General features: G+C 43.9%; 1 protein-coding gene across 5 annotated transcripts in view; it reads left to right on the top strand.

Moving 5' to 3' along the window:
- The window catches only part of MAMLD1 (mastermind like domain containing 1), a 445,827-nt gene that overhangs the window by 384,877 nt on the left and 45,407 nt on the right, over nt 1-15,543 (top strand). The gene's annotated exons all lie outside the window — the stretch shown is intronic.

Consider the following 15,543-nt stretch of genomic DNA (forward strand, 5'->3'; position numbering starts at 1 on the left):
GTCACTGTGTTTTTGTAATGCAAACTTAAAGCAATACAATTGACAACACTAGTGGCTGATAAAACAGTTTAGAGAGAACAGATTTTTTTTAATACAGTTATAGGTCCCTGTGATTTGACACTTGATCAGACAAGGATTCATCTACAGAGTGAGTCATCTGGATATAATGACTAATGCTAAAAACAGGGAGAAGAAGGGTTTAATCCCATGTCGCTGAAGTAAATGGGATCGTTGCCATTGATTTCAGTGGGTGCAAGGTTGGATTCTGAGAATATAAAAACTGTATATAACTTCCTTAGATGATCCCTGTATAATTTTGTTTGGAAAATGGTAAAGTTCACATTTCCATTGTAAACTAACAAGGGGTAATATGTTGTGTGCCCCAAAAAGCAAACCTCTGTATAATGTGCTCTCTCTAGTTGATCACTAACATTCTTTCACTGTAAAACATATATTTTCAGCCTTTCTCCCTGCACTCCCCTCCACGTGGATATTTCCATGTGCCTGATGAATCCATGTAGCCCCATCCTTCTAATTTTCCTCATACTCCGTCTTCTTCCCTCAAAAGCCCCTCTGCCCCTATTGGGTCAGCCATCTTTCCAGATAAATCTGGCAGATCCCAAAGGACGTCTTTGCTATGTTGCTTCTTAATTGAGAAGTTGAAATTTTCTTTTAGCAAAGTGAAGCACTCTCCTGCGAATTGGGAATACATGAATAGTAAGCTAGTCCACACTGATTTTTTTCTTGAAGAAGTTCAAAGCAGTCTGTATCCCAATGCTTTCTCTATGTCTACACTAAGAGAAATGGAGTGTTTTTTAAAATGTGTAATCCCAGTGTAGAGAAGGCAAGTTGGAGTGTTTAACACAAACGAGGTGTGCAAGATAAGCCCTCCCCTTAAATTTACTTTGCCTAGCGAGGATGGGATAAAACTACAACTAACCAAATTAGAGAAAGCGAGCTCACCCCACTTTTGATAGGCTTATTCAACACTTTACGACTCACCCTTTGTCTTTTCAGTGTTTCCATATGAATTTTAACAGCACATCCTGCCACTCACTTAATGTCGTGTCATGGTTCAGGTTGCCCTGATACAAAAATACTTGTGCATGTGTTTGTAGTGTCCAAGAATGAGATGCTTTGAGGAGGAAATTACTAGAGAGATTCATCTGATGGCAAAACACTGGCTTTCTAGAAATATCCCCAACCCTGTTTACCCGTTTCGTCAGCAAAAGATCACACTATAAGAACACATTTGATTTCTTTTTTGGTAGCAGCTGGACTTTGAATTATTAGAAACAGACAAGCCTCTCCTATCGGATTGTGGCATAGTAAAGTGTGGACTATCCTTGTAATTGAAAAGCTTTCACACCAAGAACGTACACAAGAGAAGTGCCCAGAAGGGGGTAGGTAGTTAGAAATGTGGTCACTCTTTTTCGTGCATTTAAAGAAACAGGGCCATCCATTCAGCAAGCCAGAATCTTCAGCCAGGTTCTATGAATAGTAACCAGATACTGAATAAGTAATGTGCAGTGTAGTTTTGATTGGGTGCCTGGGATGGACCACACTGAGAATGCCACACTCAGGGCAGACTATAAGAAACAGGGCAGACGAACCCCCAAAACAGAGCTTATTCTGTACTTAGATTCACCAAACCAGTAAAAAAGGAGATTCTGTAGCACAACATTGGTTAACCAGAAGCCAAACACAGTCCACATTAGGCATTCCAGCCCTAGCACTCTTCCAAACAGATCTAATATAGTGAGAGGTTACTGAAAACCCTATTCACCATCCTTAAGGTTCTTCCAGTCCTAAAGGATCAGACTCTTCCCCCACCCCCGTCAATATATATTTCAGATCTTACATATATTTCAGATATCACCATCTTCAGTCAATCCTTAGCACTAACTAAAGATTTTATTAACAAAAGAAAAAGGAAGACTTACTGAATGATTAAAGAATCATGTGCATACAAGTGATTTTCATTGTTCATAGATCAGGATTATAGCAGGGGTCAGAGTGGCTTTCAAAAGTTTCTCTGGTAACTTCCAAAAAGACTGGAAGATCCTCAGTCTATTGTTCAAAAGACTCCTTTTAGCTGTGAATCAAGAGTCCAGAGAACTGGAGCAGAAATGAGTCAAAAGGGAGATGTTTCTGGTTTATTTTGTATCTTCTGCCATATTCATGGAAATTTACTGTCCCAAACAAACCGCCTGTGTATGGAAAGTTACTAACAAAGATGTAGTCCCAGATCACATGCCCTTACATGTTTTTCTGAATCACAAAGGTGACCACTGGGTTGTTGCTGTCTGAAGCACCCTGCAGAAGAGCTCTCAAGAGATTTAATTCTTCTGTATGACCCATCAAACTTAAATAGTCCATTCACAATGGGCTGGTGAAACTGGATGTAGACTCTCTTGTGGGTGTTATACCAAGAACAAACACATTCGAGATACAAACACAAAGCCAAAATTCATAACTTTAGATATGAGGCTGAGATGTGGATTTAATCTGGATAATCATTTTTGACAGACTGTAACTTGCCCATTGATGCCTTACATGATATACACCTTGTACAAGATCTGTTGCAATTATAATAGTATCAATAATGCTATAAATGGTCACTCATCTTTTATGCAGTGTGCGGGAAGCATGTTAATGTTTGCTTTCAATTCTGCCTTAAAAACAAAACAGACCTTTTTTTCTTAGGGTGGATATGGCCCCCGTTCTTCTTAGATTATTCTCTGTTCAGGAGGAGGTATTTCTTCTTGAATATAGCCCTGTAAAGATTTGGCCTCCAGACTGCAATTAGGCCCATAGGACAGAAATTCAGGAATATGCTACACATGTTTATGTCTTAATGTGGTGATAGGTTCTTCCCCAACTGTCTTAGGGCACCTGCTCCTTGACCATATCTGCAATTGAGCTTCTTGTCTGTTTTTTTCACTGTCCATGTATCCTAAGACTGCCAACCTTCCACCTGCAGACTGTGCACCGTTGCCATTTTTTAAAACACGTAAATATGTAGACTTATCCATTTCACGGTAATTATACTTAGTCATAAAATGCCCAGTGGAATTCTTCTCTTTATTTTTAATGGAGAGTCTTCCTAGATTAGTAGATTATTAAACTACATCAGTCATTGCTGAGGTGCAGATCCTTCCAATTTAGAACAAGGTAAAGAATTCAATGAGGTTTATCTGTGTAAATGGAAAATTGCCACCCCAGGCTACGTCCCTCTAGACTACGGGGTTTTTGTGGGATACCAGAGGTGTTTTTTCGCGGAAGAGCAAACACACTGTTTCGGGGAGCCCTGTGTACCTTGTTTCATGAGGCTTAAGAGCTCTGCCAAAAGAGGAGGCTTTCCCGCCATTTGGCCCTGTCTAGACAAGGGTCTAGACAGGGCCAAATGGCAGAAAAGCCTCTTACAAAAAAAAATCGGAAAAAGCTACGCAAAATGCAGAGCGAAATTGGCATAGCTTTTTCCGCAACAATGTCGCAGTCTAGACCTAGCCTCTTTTTCACATTACACTGCTGCTTTTGTCTGAACAGATAGAAACATTTTGGGCTGATGTGCAGATACAGCTCATCACAGTTTGTTGAAGCCGCAGAGGCTGAAGTTTTGATGGCTGAGTGCTGCAAACAGTTTGCCGCTGGCAAATGCATACCACTTCTAGTTTTGACAGTGTCTAGCGTTTAAAAAAACTAGAGAGAAAGCAAAAAAAAAAAAAGATGCATATTCCAGTTAGTTCAGTTTCAGTTAGGTAAATTGCTGATTATTATTTTAGCTTCAAAAACAAACCAACCGACTCCAGCATCACACAGTTTGAAGGGGTACTTGAAATAACTGTGCTTCCAGCTGCTTTAACTTGGGCCTCATCTATACTACTGCGGGCCATCAACCTGAGTTATGCAACTTCAGCTTTGTGAATAATATAGCTGCAGTCAACATACTTAGATCCACTTATTACAGTGTCTTCACCATGATAAACTGACAGCTGATGCTCTCTGTCAACTCCCTTTACTCTTCTCTTTCTGGTAAAGTACTGGAATCAATGGGAAAGTGCTCAGGGGTTGATTTATTGTGTCTAAACCCAAGTTCCTTCTAATCTTTTCCATCCATGTGCAGGTTTTTTTCCATCCATGTGCAGAATAAATATTTTATGTGCACTGAGGCATGTGCGGATGTACACCATGAGAAACAAAAACCATAGCTTTGGGCGCTCTGCTAATCAGCTGAGTGGCACTTGAATCTTGCCTGAGCGGCTGCACAACTCACCAGGAGCACTGGTCTATATTAGACCTGATAAATCAACCCCCACTGGCTCAATTGCTGACCATCGATTCAGCCTGTAGTGAAGACATGCCTTTGAAGTGCCAGTTCACAGTTCAGTGTAGCTGTTCCATTCTGCTTAGCGGAGGTGAAGGTTGCATTGCGTAGCCTTCTTCTCAAAAGTTAAGCACACTCCTCCTCACCATTATTCAGACCTGTTACATCTTCGACAGCTCATTACTTGGTGACCTGAATTCCCCAGTTTTCTGAAACACCTTCATCCTGTCTGGAGAGTGTTTGTTTAAAGCTCCCCGAATTCTGGAGACTGCTGATGGCTGCTTAGAAAGTCTGGCTTCTTTCTTGGTGGTCAGCACCACTTTAACCGCTGGCCTGTCTCCTACCTTTAACCAAAGGAACAGCCGTAAATGTCCTGGCACCTGGGATTTTCAAAGGGCCCAACTTGCAATGACTTTAAGTGAGAGCCAGGTGACTGATTCTCATCAGCCTCTTTGCAACTCCCAACCGGTGTGATTACCATGTGGCGTGCTCTCCAGCTGAGAAAGGAGGGGCTAGCATTCAGGGTGAGAGCAGAGGGAAGGGATATGGAAGAATGAGATGACTGCGAAAGAGGAGTCCAGTGTGGGCTGGGCTGAGGTGACGGTTGAAATATCAGGGGTGACGTGCAGGAGGCACCGGGGGGCATGTGCCTCCCAAATGCGATGGGCGGGAGGGCCAGCAGCTGGGGGGTCCAGAATCTCCGGGCATCTGGGGGGGCCTGGTGCTTGCAGCAGAGAATAGGCCCCCCACACGCACCAACAGGAGCAGGAGAAGCGGAGCAATGCGGCCCCAGCTTGCTCTGCTCTGCTGGCGTGTCACTCGGAAGAGGGGGGGTGGGGTACCATCCCCGCACTCACCGGTGGGAAGCAGAGCTGCTGTGAGTGCAAGGTGAGCTAGACCGCCACTGCTGCAGTCATGCCAACCTATCTCCCAATATAGACACTGCTGCGTCGATGGGAGAGCTTCTCCCTTCTATGTCCCTAGCAGTGCACCTCTCGGGGAGGTGGATTAACTATGCCGCGAAGGGCGTAGTAACCTCCTCACTATAGCACACCAGCAACACATGCGCTGCTGCAGCTTTTGAAGTGTAGACCTGCCCTGGGTCAAATACAAATCTAACTGCAGGTGAATCATTCACTTGCAGAAGGCAACAAATGGGCAGTGCCTTTGACAAGATATTTCCGATGTGTCCTAAGTGAGTTTAGCAGCGATGCCCCGAGAAGTATGTTTAGACCGAGTCGAACCTCTCCAGTCCAGCACCCTCAGGACCTGACGGGTGCCGAACCAGAGAATTTTGGAGGTCAATATTGTAGCGAGTGGGTCTCTTTTTATTTTTATTTTGCTTGCAGTGCTGCTTTATAAAGCATAACTGCACTGACACACCCTGTACAAGTCTGCGCCTAGCTAAGCCCGATCAGCTCTCTTCATTACAAAGTGTTAGTGGTGTTACACAAGTTTACTGTCATAAGTGCAATAAAATCATGTTTACACTTAGCGGCATCACCAACACTTCGGGTACGTCTAGACGACAGGCTTTTGTCAACAGAAGTTTTGTCGACAGATACTGTCGACAAAGCTTCTGTCGACAAAGAGCGTCTAGACTACATTCAGTTCTGTCGACAAAGCAAGCTGCTTTGTCGACAAAACCCTGTAGTCTAGACACAAGCCTACATGCAATAACACCTTCTGTCGACAGAACTCTGTCGACAGAAGGCGTTATGCCTCGTAAAATGAGGTTTACCAGCGTCGACAAAACTGCTGAGTTCTGTCGACGTTATGTCGACAGAACTCAGTGGTAGTGTAGACGCAGGTATAGTTTTGTCGACAAAAGTCCACTTTTGTCGACAAAACTCTGTAGTCTAGACACACCCTTCCACTGCTGACTGGGCTGTGAGAAGACATTGAGGGGTAAATAAGAGCTAAAGAACAGCACAGAACATGGCGAGCCAGGATTGGTGGCTGCAAACAAACTTTACGGGGCCACAAGAAACTTGGCCACATCCATGATAAGCAAACATCTGGCTAACTACAATCATGCCAGACCACAGATGTGGCAGGACCAAAAAGTGCTGAACTAGAGAGGCTCAGCCTTTCATACACGGGCCTGCTTCATTATGCTCCATGCATCTGCTATTCTCATTGTTGCTCGTATAAAAATGCAGTCGCATTGACAGTTTGCATCTTCCCTCTGGCATTTTATGCCAGACTGTTTGGAGGGTGAAGGTTTTTTTTTTTTTAAGTAGTAACCTTTTTTTTTTTTAATTTTTTGGCGGGGGCATCAAGGTAAGAGGGGGAAGGCCCTGCTGGAGTCAACGATCAGGGACCCGCAATCCGTGTCCTATGGCTGCCATAAATCCTGAATCTGTAATGTGCTGCAAAAGCCGGGCAGAACTGTCTTACTCAACCGTAGGTTGAGTAGTTACATTATTCTCCCTAATGATTATCTCTGCATAGTGTTGACCTAAATTAAGAATGTCTCGTCGTTGCTATAGCTTCGGTGCGTTTCTAATGGAAGGATGGGTCTGAAGGCAGCCAGGTTGGGAGAACTGAAACCCCACTTAGTCCTGCCTGTTAGCCCATGGCAGCACATTCCTTTCAGAGTCTGGGTGGGCAGAGGAGCAAGCGGTGGAGAATTAATGTAGGCTGGCAGCAGGGGAAGGAGAGGCTGGCTTGAACGGATAGCTCCAATTTTCAGAGAAAGAAATGAAGCTGGATGACTAGGCAATCAGGCAAGGGAGGAAGGGTTATTCACTTAGATGTAACACATGGCATCATGCTACCTGTCTCTCTTCTCAGTCTGTTTGTTCTGCTTCAGTATTGACCACTTACACCCTTCAGCTGTCTCTGCTCTAAACTCAGCTCTGCAGGGCAGGGACCCTGGTCTTCCTCTGTGTGTTTGGAAAGTGCCTGGGTATGATCATAATCAAAATGCTAGTGATCTGTGGAAGTGCAGTGCAAAGAGACAGCGGATCTCACAATGGTAACGCTCCACCTTGGCATGGCCAACCTCCGTATCCACAGCTTTGCTCTACCCCATCTCCATTTAAACTAGGGGTAACCCGTCTAAGACGGGTGCTCAAGTCGAGCTGGTGCAGGGAAAGTCTGGCTTTGTCTCACTGAGTCTGCCCTTTATTCCTTGGGCCTCAGAGACTGGAGCATGTGCCTACACCCGCACACAGAGAATTGTTTCTCCACTTTCATTTGTGTGTGACAGATTAGATATTTATAACCACAGCTCTAAAGCTTCCTTGGAAGGAGTCGTATAAACAGTTATTATTTATTCTCGTTACACTTCCATTATGAGCTAGCAGTGCCACTTGTTTGTAACTTTCGGCCTTTCCCAGAAATGCAGCTTTCTCATTCTGAGATAAAAGTAAAACGGGAACAGTGTCATAGTCTCGTTTTTTAAAAGCAGGCCAGCGATAATAGAGACTTCATAGTTTAATTTGGCAAAAATCAGAAGGGCTGCCTTTGTTCCCCAAATATTTCTTAAGAGGCTATCATGTGCGCGCTAATGCATTTTAATGAATTTTCACAAGGTCACATGAGAGCACATTGGTTGCTTGTCTATTTAGTCCTTGTTTGTGTGTATGAATGAAGCTTTTACAGAATTAGCCGTGTACTGTAGTCAATCAGCGCAATTATTTATATACTTGCATTCATTGCCAGACAGTGCCTCCCTGCATAATAGCTTGCACAGAATGGGGCAGAACACGGGTTGATCACTGTTCTCATTTATTTGTTGCCAGATAATGAAAAGTGATCTCAAAAGCATCGCAAAGGAAAGTGGGAGAGAACTGTAGTGACACAGTCCCGCCCGCATGGACAACGAGGGGCAACCAAGGCTAGTGAGAGGACCGCATGAGTGGCCCTCCTTTGTCTCGGTGGGATGCAAGATTGTTATAGCCAAGACAGTCTCCCAGGATAGACTAGTTCTGCTAACTGCGTGTGGGTACGGAATTTGCAGGGTGTGCCGATCGAACAGTAGCGGCACTTTGATTGGGCGCAGAGGGAGTGCACAGCTCCCACAGTCAAGGTTGTGTGCAATCAGCCCGCACCTCAATTCACGTGCCCTTGCTGGATGGGCGTGGGCAAGTGTAAAGTAAATGCCTCACGGGCCACCCACATATAACCCCAATGGGCCGCATGTGGCCACTGGGCATCAGGTTGTCCACCACTGTCCTAGGAGGAGCCAATGCCAGGCGAGAGAAATTGGCAGTAGAGCTAGTGAAGAACGAGTCTGCAGAGGACGTATGTGAACCAGCAAGCAGTCTTAGTCTAGAGATGCTCCTTAACAATGTGATTGATAAGGGCCTGCAGTGAGCAGCTGATTGACTTTGTTCACCCAGAGGTTCCTGGATATGGATGTGCTAGCACAGCCATGATGATCTGCCGGCACTGCAATCAGATTAGCTAAACTAGCAAGTGCCTCTGTAACATGAAGCTGAATTTTTCTTCCCTGTACTTGTCAGAACTGCCACAGCGGCATGCTAATGCAGTGTATTTTCCAGTGAAAGCATTCAAATTGGATTTAGGGAGTTGGGGAGAGAAATCTAGCAGGCTCATAATAAAGATACCACGGAAGCATAGTGTGTATTGTAAATGAGTAATGAATCATGCATACTTGAGCATGGAATACTTAAGCATACCTTTATATAATATAATACAATATAAAATCAATAAGAGATGTCCACACCTAGCTGATAACTAATAAAAAAAATCCCTGGTACAGCACTGCCATCTTTTCATTTACTTGGAATGCTTCAAAGGTGGCATTTTAACTTTGCAAATATGGAGCTACATTGGCGAATTCAACCCTGCTGAATTCAGTGGAGTTACACTCGCTTACCCCAGTGGTGAATTTGGCCTCATGTGTTTTTTGGACACTAGCCGCAAATACTCACCCATGACAGTGAAATGCCAAGATCTTTTGCTTATTTAAGAAAAAACTGTAGACATTTTATTATCCGAAAAAAAAAGCAGTTTTAAAAGCTCATATGCTACTGGGTATCTTGAGACTTAGACACAGATTTTTAAGGGTTCAGTACTCAGTGGGGATGGATTTTCAAATGAGCTCAGCTCTGCTTTAAGAATCTATATAAGGTCTTGGTTGTCAGCCAAACTCTACATCCAGCAGATCCCATTGGAACACTTACACTGGATTTTCCATAAGAGTTGAGCACCCAGCATGCTGAGTGGTTTTAAAAATCCCCTGTGGATGTTGAGCCCTTTTGAAAATTCTGGCCTTAGTCTATGCAGGCTTCTAGTAATTCAAGGTGGTAATGGGGTTTTCCTGTTCCCGTCTCATTTGCTCCCCAGTGCAACTGTTAAGCTGCTTTTTTTAAATGTTCTGAAAGTCCAAATTCTGTGTGATAAACTGAGAGCAAAGGAATATCCCAGGCAAAAGAAGTGCTGACCGGTACAGATATGTCAGTAATTCACCCAAGATTTCCTGGGGTTCTGCTTGGGATCACAATGTGCTTGTTTTGGAGATACAAAGGAAAGCCATTAAAAGCTCTCTAAATGTGAGTGCTTAGATGTACACAGTTGTGTCTTACAGGCTCATCTCAGACAGCATGAGCAACATCTTTTTAAACATACAACTTCAGCTCATTTTTATCAGAGCAAGAGAAGGAGCATTTCAGATCAATAAAAACCAAACAACTGTTCTCCCACCCTCCAGCCCATGCATCATCAGACCTAGGACCTAGGACTTATGCCGTTCTCAAATTATCACCAAACTTAGTCTGTGTCAACTCAGTGGAATAAGCAAATGGCAATCTACAATCTTCCATTGAGCCTGCTCTGCTAAAAAAATGCAGAAGCTTACATCTAGACACTAAGGCTGTGTCTAGACTGCACCCCTTTTGCGGAAAAGGGACGCAGATTAGACACAGCGCAATTGCAAATGAAGCGGGGATTTAAATCTCCCCTGCTTCATTTGCATGAACATGGCTGCCGCTTTTTTCCGGCTCGGGGCTTTGCCGGCAAAAAGCGCCAGTCTAGATGGGGATCTTTCGGAAAATAAAGCCTTTTTCGAAAGATCCCTTATTCCTCTTAAAATCAGGAATAAGGGATCTTTCGGAAAAGGCTTTATTTTCCGAAAGATCCCCATCTAGACTGGCGCTTTTTGCCGGCAAAGCCCCGAGCCGGAAAAAAGCGGCAGCCATTTTCATGCAAATGAAGCGGGGGAGATTTAAATCCCCGCTTCATTTGCAATTGCGCTGTGTCTAATCTGCGTCCCTTTTCCGCAAAAGGGGTGCAGTCTAGACACAGCCCAACGGTATGTCTACACAACCTCATTAGTTCGAGCTAGGTAGGCAAATGAGGGCAACTGGGGTTGCAAATGAAGCCCAGGATTTAAATATCCCGGACTTCATTTACATGTTCCCAGGCGCCACCATTTTTAATTCCCCCTTAGTCCGAACTCCGTGCCCGCGGCTACACGCAGCACGGAGTAGGTAGTTCAAATTAGGATCTCTAATTCGAACTACCATTACTCCTCGTGGAGGCCGCGTGTTGAGTAGCCCTGCTCTAGGTCTTGCCCGAGAGAAAAAAAGCAACTCAAAAAACTATTGAGTGAGCTTGGGACCTGATGCATGTTAACATGCATTATGGTCAGGGATAGCAGAAGGTGCTGATGTATCTAAGAGATTCTTCAGGGGACACCTAACCACTGACTCTTGTTTGCCTGTTGCTGGGTGGATTGATTTAAATCACCAGAAAATCACTGATTTCAATCACGTTTCCCACTGAGACTTCTTCACATATTTCTTCAAACGAGAGTGCAAATCTGATTGCGATACAGCATGTTAATTTACAACTCAGTACAGCATTTTACAACATCTAAGAGGGTATACTTTGCGTAATTTTTTAGACAACTCAATTTTTTTTAGGAAATAGTACAGAATTCTCATTACCTATGTCAGCAGCAGTACGTTAGGAATGGTAAGAACTAAACCACACACAGAAACACAATAGTACTTATATATATACAGGGCTCAACAATTAGTGTAATCTACTCGCCTGGGGCGAGTAGATTACAAGCTGGCACAGCCGCACAGCGCAGTAAGCACATGCGCAGCGTGCCAAACCGCACGGCTGGCAAGTGGGGCTCACCGCTGCTTGGCGAGTCCTGTGTGTGTATATATATATATGTGTGTAAAAATCTTAATTGTTATATAAATGTTTCACATGTGCAGTTGAAACCATCTCCTGAGTTACCAGCTGTATGGCTGTCCTTAAACTTTTTTTTAAAAAAATTCCGATTTTATGAACTCTAACGGAAAAGTCCTCAAAACACTAAACGTACAGTGTGCTTAAAACTTCTACAACTAGCTTTCATCTTCTCCACTCCCCCTGTCGATTTGATGCAGATGTGATTCCAGATTACTAGAAATCTGAGACAGTGCTTACTTAGAATGCACTTCGTTTTGGAGTAAGCTAAGCTAAACTTTTTTTCTAGCGACATCCAATATAGCAAACAGCTTCGGAATTTACTTGTTAAATCACATGTGTAGTAAAAGGCATAGAGAGAGACTTGAAGAATGATGGATTGCAGAGTTGATCCACACTGTTATTAAGATGCATCCACATCTTCCTCCACATCATTTTCTCCTAATAAGCAGTTTTCCTTAAGATGTTTTGGTCTTGCAGCTAGGCCCTGTATGTTCTTCTTGCATTGCTTAAACTTGACATGTTTTCTACCCAGGGAACATATTTCTTCCAACTGTTCCCAGAGAGTATGTCTACACTTGCACCCTAGTTCGAACTAGGGATGCAAATATAGACATCTGAAATAGTCAATGAAGCAGGGATTTAAATATCCTGTGCTTCATTAGCATGATCTCGCCGGCACGTTACTCCGATCAACAGCTGTTTCGAAAGTGAAAGTGCGCGCCGGAACACGTTACTTCGAAACAAACCCCTTGGTTAGGAGTAACATTAGTTCAAACCAAGGGGTTTGGTTCGAACTAATGCGTCCCGGTGTGCAGTTTCACTTTCAAAACAGCCATTAATCGGAGTAACACGCCAGCGAGATCATGCTAATGAAGCACAGGATATTTAAATCCCCGCTTCATTGACTATTTTGAATGCCTACATTTGCATCCCAAGTTCAAACTAGGGTGCAAGTGTAGACATACCCACAGAGGGTTTATTTTATACACAGAGGCCATGACAAATTTTCTGTGGGAAAATTGTAGGGGAATATAGGAAGCTGTGTCTATCCTGAATATTGTCTTCCCCTTTCCCTTCCAGTTCACTCCGGTGTTCCTTTCTGTGCTGCCTCAGTCCTTTCCTATATACTGTCTCTCTGTCTATAGGCAATGTCTTAACTAACTCTGCTGTGCTTGACCCAGGGCCACCACCAACAATCCTATCCCGCCTGTGTCTGTCCTTGAACATGTTTCTCAGCAGGCTAACAGGAACTGAAAGCCCAGAACTTTAAAGGAGCAAGGGCTGGTTGTTAGGCTGCACCGACTCTGAGACTGTAAGTGTAGGCATCGCACGTTTGTGATGAGACTTAATTGTAACGTACTTTTAAATAAGAAATGTAGCATTGTACTGATGATTTTTAAACAAATTTTAAAAATCCTATTTAAATTTTAAAATATCAGGTTTTTTTAATTAAATCATTGCTTTTTATCCACCCTGGTCTGTTGTAGGGCTCAATGCTGAGGTTAAAATTGTGAGTATACTTATAAGGATCATTTCAAAGCAGCCTCTCTTTGGCATGGCTTCTCCAGGGAGAAACCATAATTCTTAGGAAGCAGGACCAACTCTGTAGTTCGAACCATGCTTCTGAGATGGGCCATGGGATGCTGCAGTGGATGATAGTCTACATTTGTCTGGCACAGCTGTGTGTGTTTAATACTGCATAACGGGGAACATTAGTCTACTGCGGATATGCAGGCACCTGCACCAGTAATAGGCATAGCAGCTCTAGGTGGGGAAGTGAAGATTAACTTCGTTCTTTTGCATCTTAAGCAATTTGCGGAGCTCTTTTCCTAAAAAGATCTTAAGTTCTTTTACTGATGGAGATGCAGTGTCTACCATAGGGGATTTTGATCTTGGCTTGAGCCTCTAGGTGTCACCATGATACAAATCAGATATAACAATTAAAGTAAACTAGATTGAGGACTTTTTGTTGATAAACTTGGGTGTGTTGGGTTGTGACACTGGGGGAAACACCCGTAGTCTTCCAAAAGTGTGATGAGATTGCTTTAATAACCATGAATAATTGAGAAGACCAGATTTTTTTTTTGTTAGCTCTCCAACCAAGGGAGAGGTGAAAGGTTCATCTTATTTCTGTCTGAGTGCTCTGCATGTGTTGCACACTGAATGACAGGAAGAGCTATATTTGCTTATAATGCTATGCCACTGCATGTTTCTGCCGCCTTGTCTATGCTAGAAAGGGTCTGCCTATTGCAGTCTTTGCCTAGTATAACGGTGTCTACAGAAGAGCTTTTGTTGGTATAACTGCATTGGTTAGTGGTTTGACTTGCTTGCTCCTAACTAACGTAGCTAGGCCAGCAAAGTGTGCAGCATTGCAGACTATAAGGGTCTGACCACAATGTGAAGTGTTGCATTCTAATTGCCCTCTGTGGTCAATGCTGGTGCCAATTAGCTACCTTTTAATCTGTGAAAGCCACAAGCATGCTGGGCTGTTAGATCTCACCAGTCTGACGTGCTCTGCAATACCCAGACCTGTTAGTGCACACTGACGCACAGTTTTGACAGACATTAATGTCTAGGCCTGGGAGAGGCTTACAAGAAATGATGGCTTTTTATTTTTTGCCTTTTGTGGTATTTAGTAACTTCCAAATACAGGATGCACCTCCCTGAACTGGGACTTTCTGGTCCAGCCACATTTGTGGGCCAGGACCATGGATGTTCCCAAGTCAGAGACCCTTGTAGCCAGGAGTCAGGCAGCAGAAGGGCCAGCATCGAGAAGCCCTACTTGGTGGTGCTGACAGCCACCCGACATGGCAGTCAGGGCCACAGCAGTGTGGCAAGAAGGCCGGGGCCGCAGCAGCCTAGCAGGGAAGCCAGGGCCAGCGGCAAGATAACCAGTCAGGGCCTGAAGAGTGGCGGACTACAGAGCTGGTGGCAGTGGACTTCACCGGGCCCAGCAAATCCCTTCATTTGGCACTGGTCAGCTCCCAAGAGCTAACAAGAAACTCCAACCAGTACACTTTCTCTCTTGGTAAATAATAACGCAATTGTAATGCCTTTAACTGGAAGCAGCAGTGTTAATGACTGATTAATCCTCTGACCTGCAGTCCCTGGTTATTAAAGTGAGGAGCACAGATAATTGCATTTAGAAAAGACTGGCATGTCATGTCAATGGAGCACTAAAGAGCTATTGTTTTCAGCTTCACTTTCTTAACACACTGTAAGAAGTGTGATCATATTGATCAAGGTTACTGGATTTGTAATTCAACATATAGTGAGCCTCAAGCTTTTCATGTGTCTTTTTTTATTTTGCAAACACAGTGGCTGTGTCTACACTGGCATGAATTTCCGGAAATGCTTAAAACAGAATAGATTTCGTTATAAGTATTTCCGGAAAAGGAGCGTCTACATTGGCAGGCAGCTTTTCCGGAAAAGCCCCTTTTCCGGAAAAGCGTCCGTGGCTAATGTAGACGCGCTTTTCCGGAAAAGAGCCCCGAGCATCATTTTCGCGATCGGGGCTTTTTTCCGGAAAAGACTACTGGGCTGTCTACACTGGCCCTTTTCCGGAACAGTGTTCTGGAATAAGGACTTACGCCCGAGCGGGAGCAGAATAGTTTTTCCGGAATAGCGGCTGATTTTGTACAGTAGAGCATCGTTGCTTTTCCGGAAATTCAAGGGCCAGTGTAGACAGCTTGCAGCTTATTCCGGAAAAGCGGCTGATTTTCCGGAATAAGTGGCCCAGTGTAGACACAGCCAGTAGGTTTTGTGAAGGAGCAGCAGTCCTTCAAATGCACCAAATTGAGGCGAGCATGGATTTATAAGGAACAGAAATTAAGATGTGTAGCTGCTTGGTGTGTCTGAAGTCTGAAACATCTGTGGCTGGGGAGCTTGCAAGTTTAAAATTTGTTTAGCAACTTGAGGGTGGTTTTGCTTTGTTTAGAAAGTATGCTGATTATTTCAGATGCTTTGTCTTTAGAGAATGTAAAACAGTTTAGCTGTCTCAGGTCTGAACTTAATACCTGTCATTGGCAGTGGGTAAC

Source organism: Pelodiscus sinensis, chromosome 13 (assembly GCF_049634645.1).
Source record: "Pelodiscus sinensis isolate JC-2024 chromosome 13, ASM4963464v1, whole genome shotgun sequence".
NCBI lineage: Eukaryota > Metazoa > Chordata > Testudines > Trionychidae > Pelodiscus > Pelodiscus sinensis.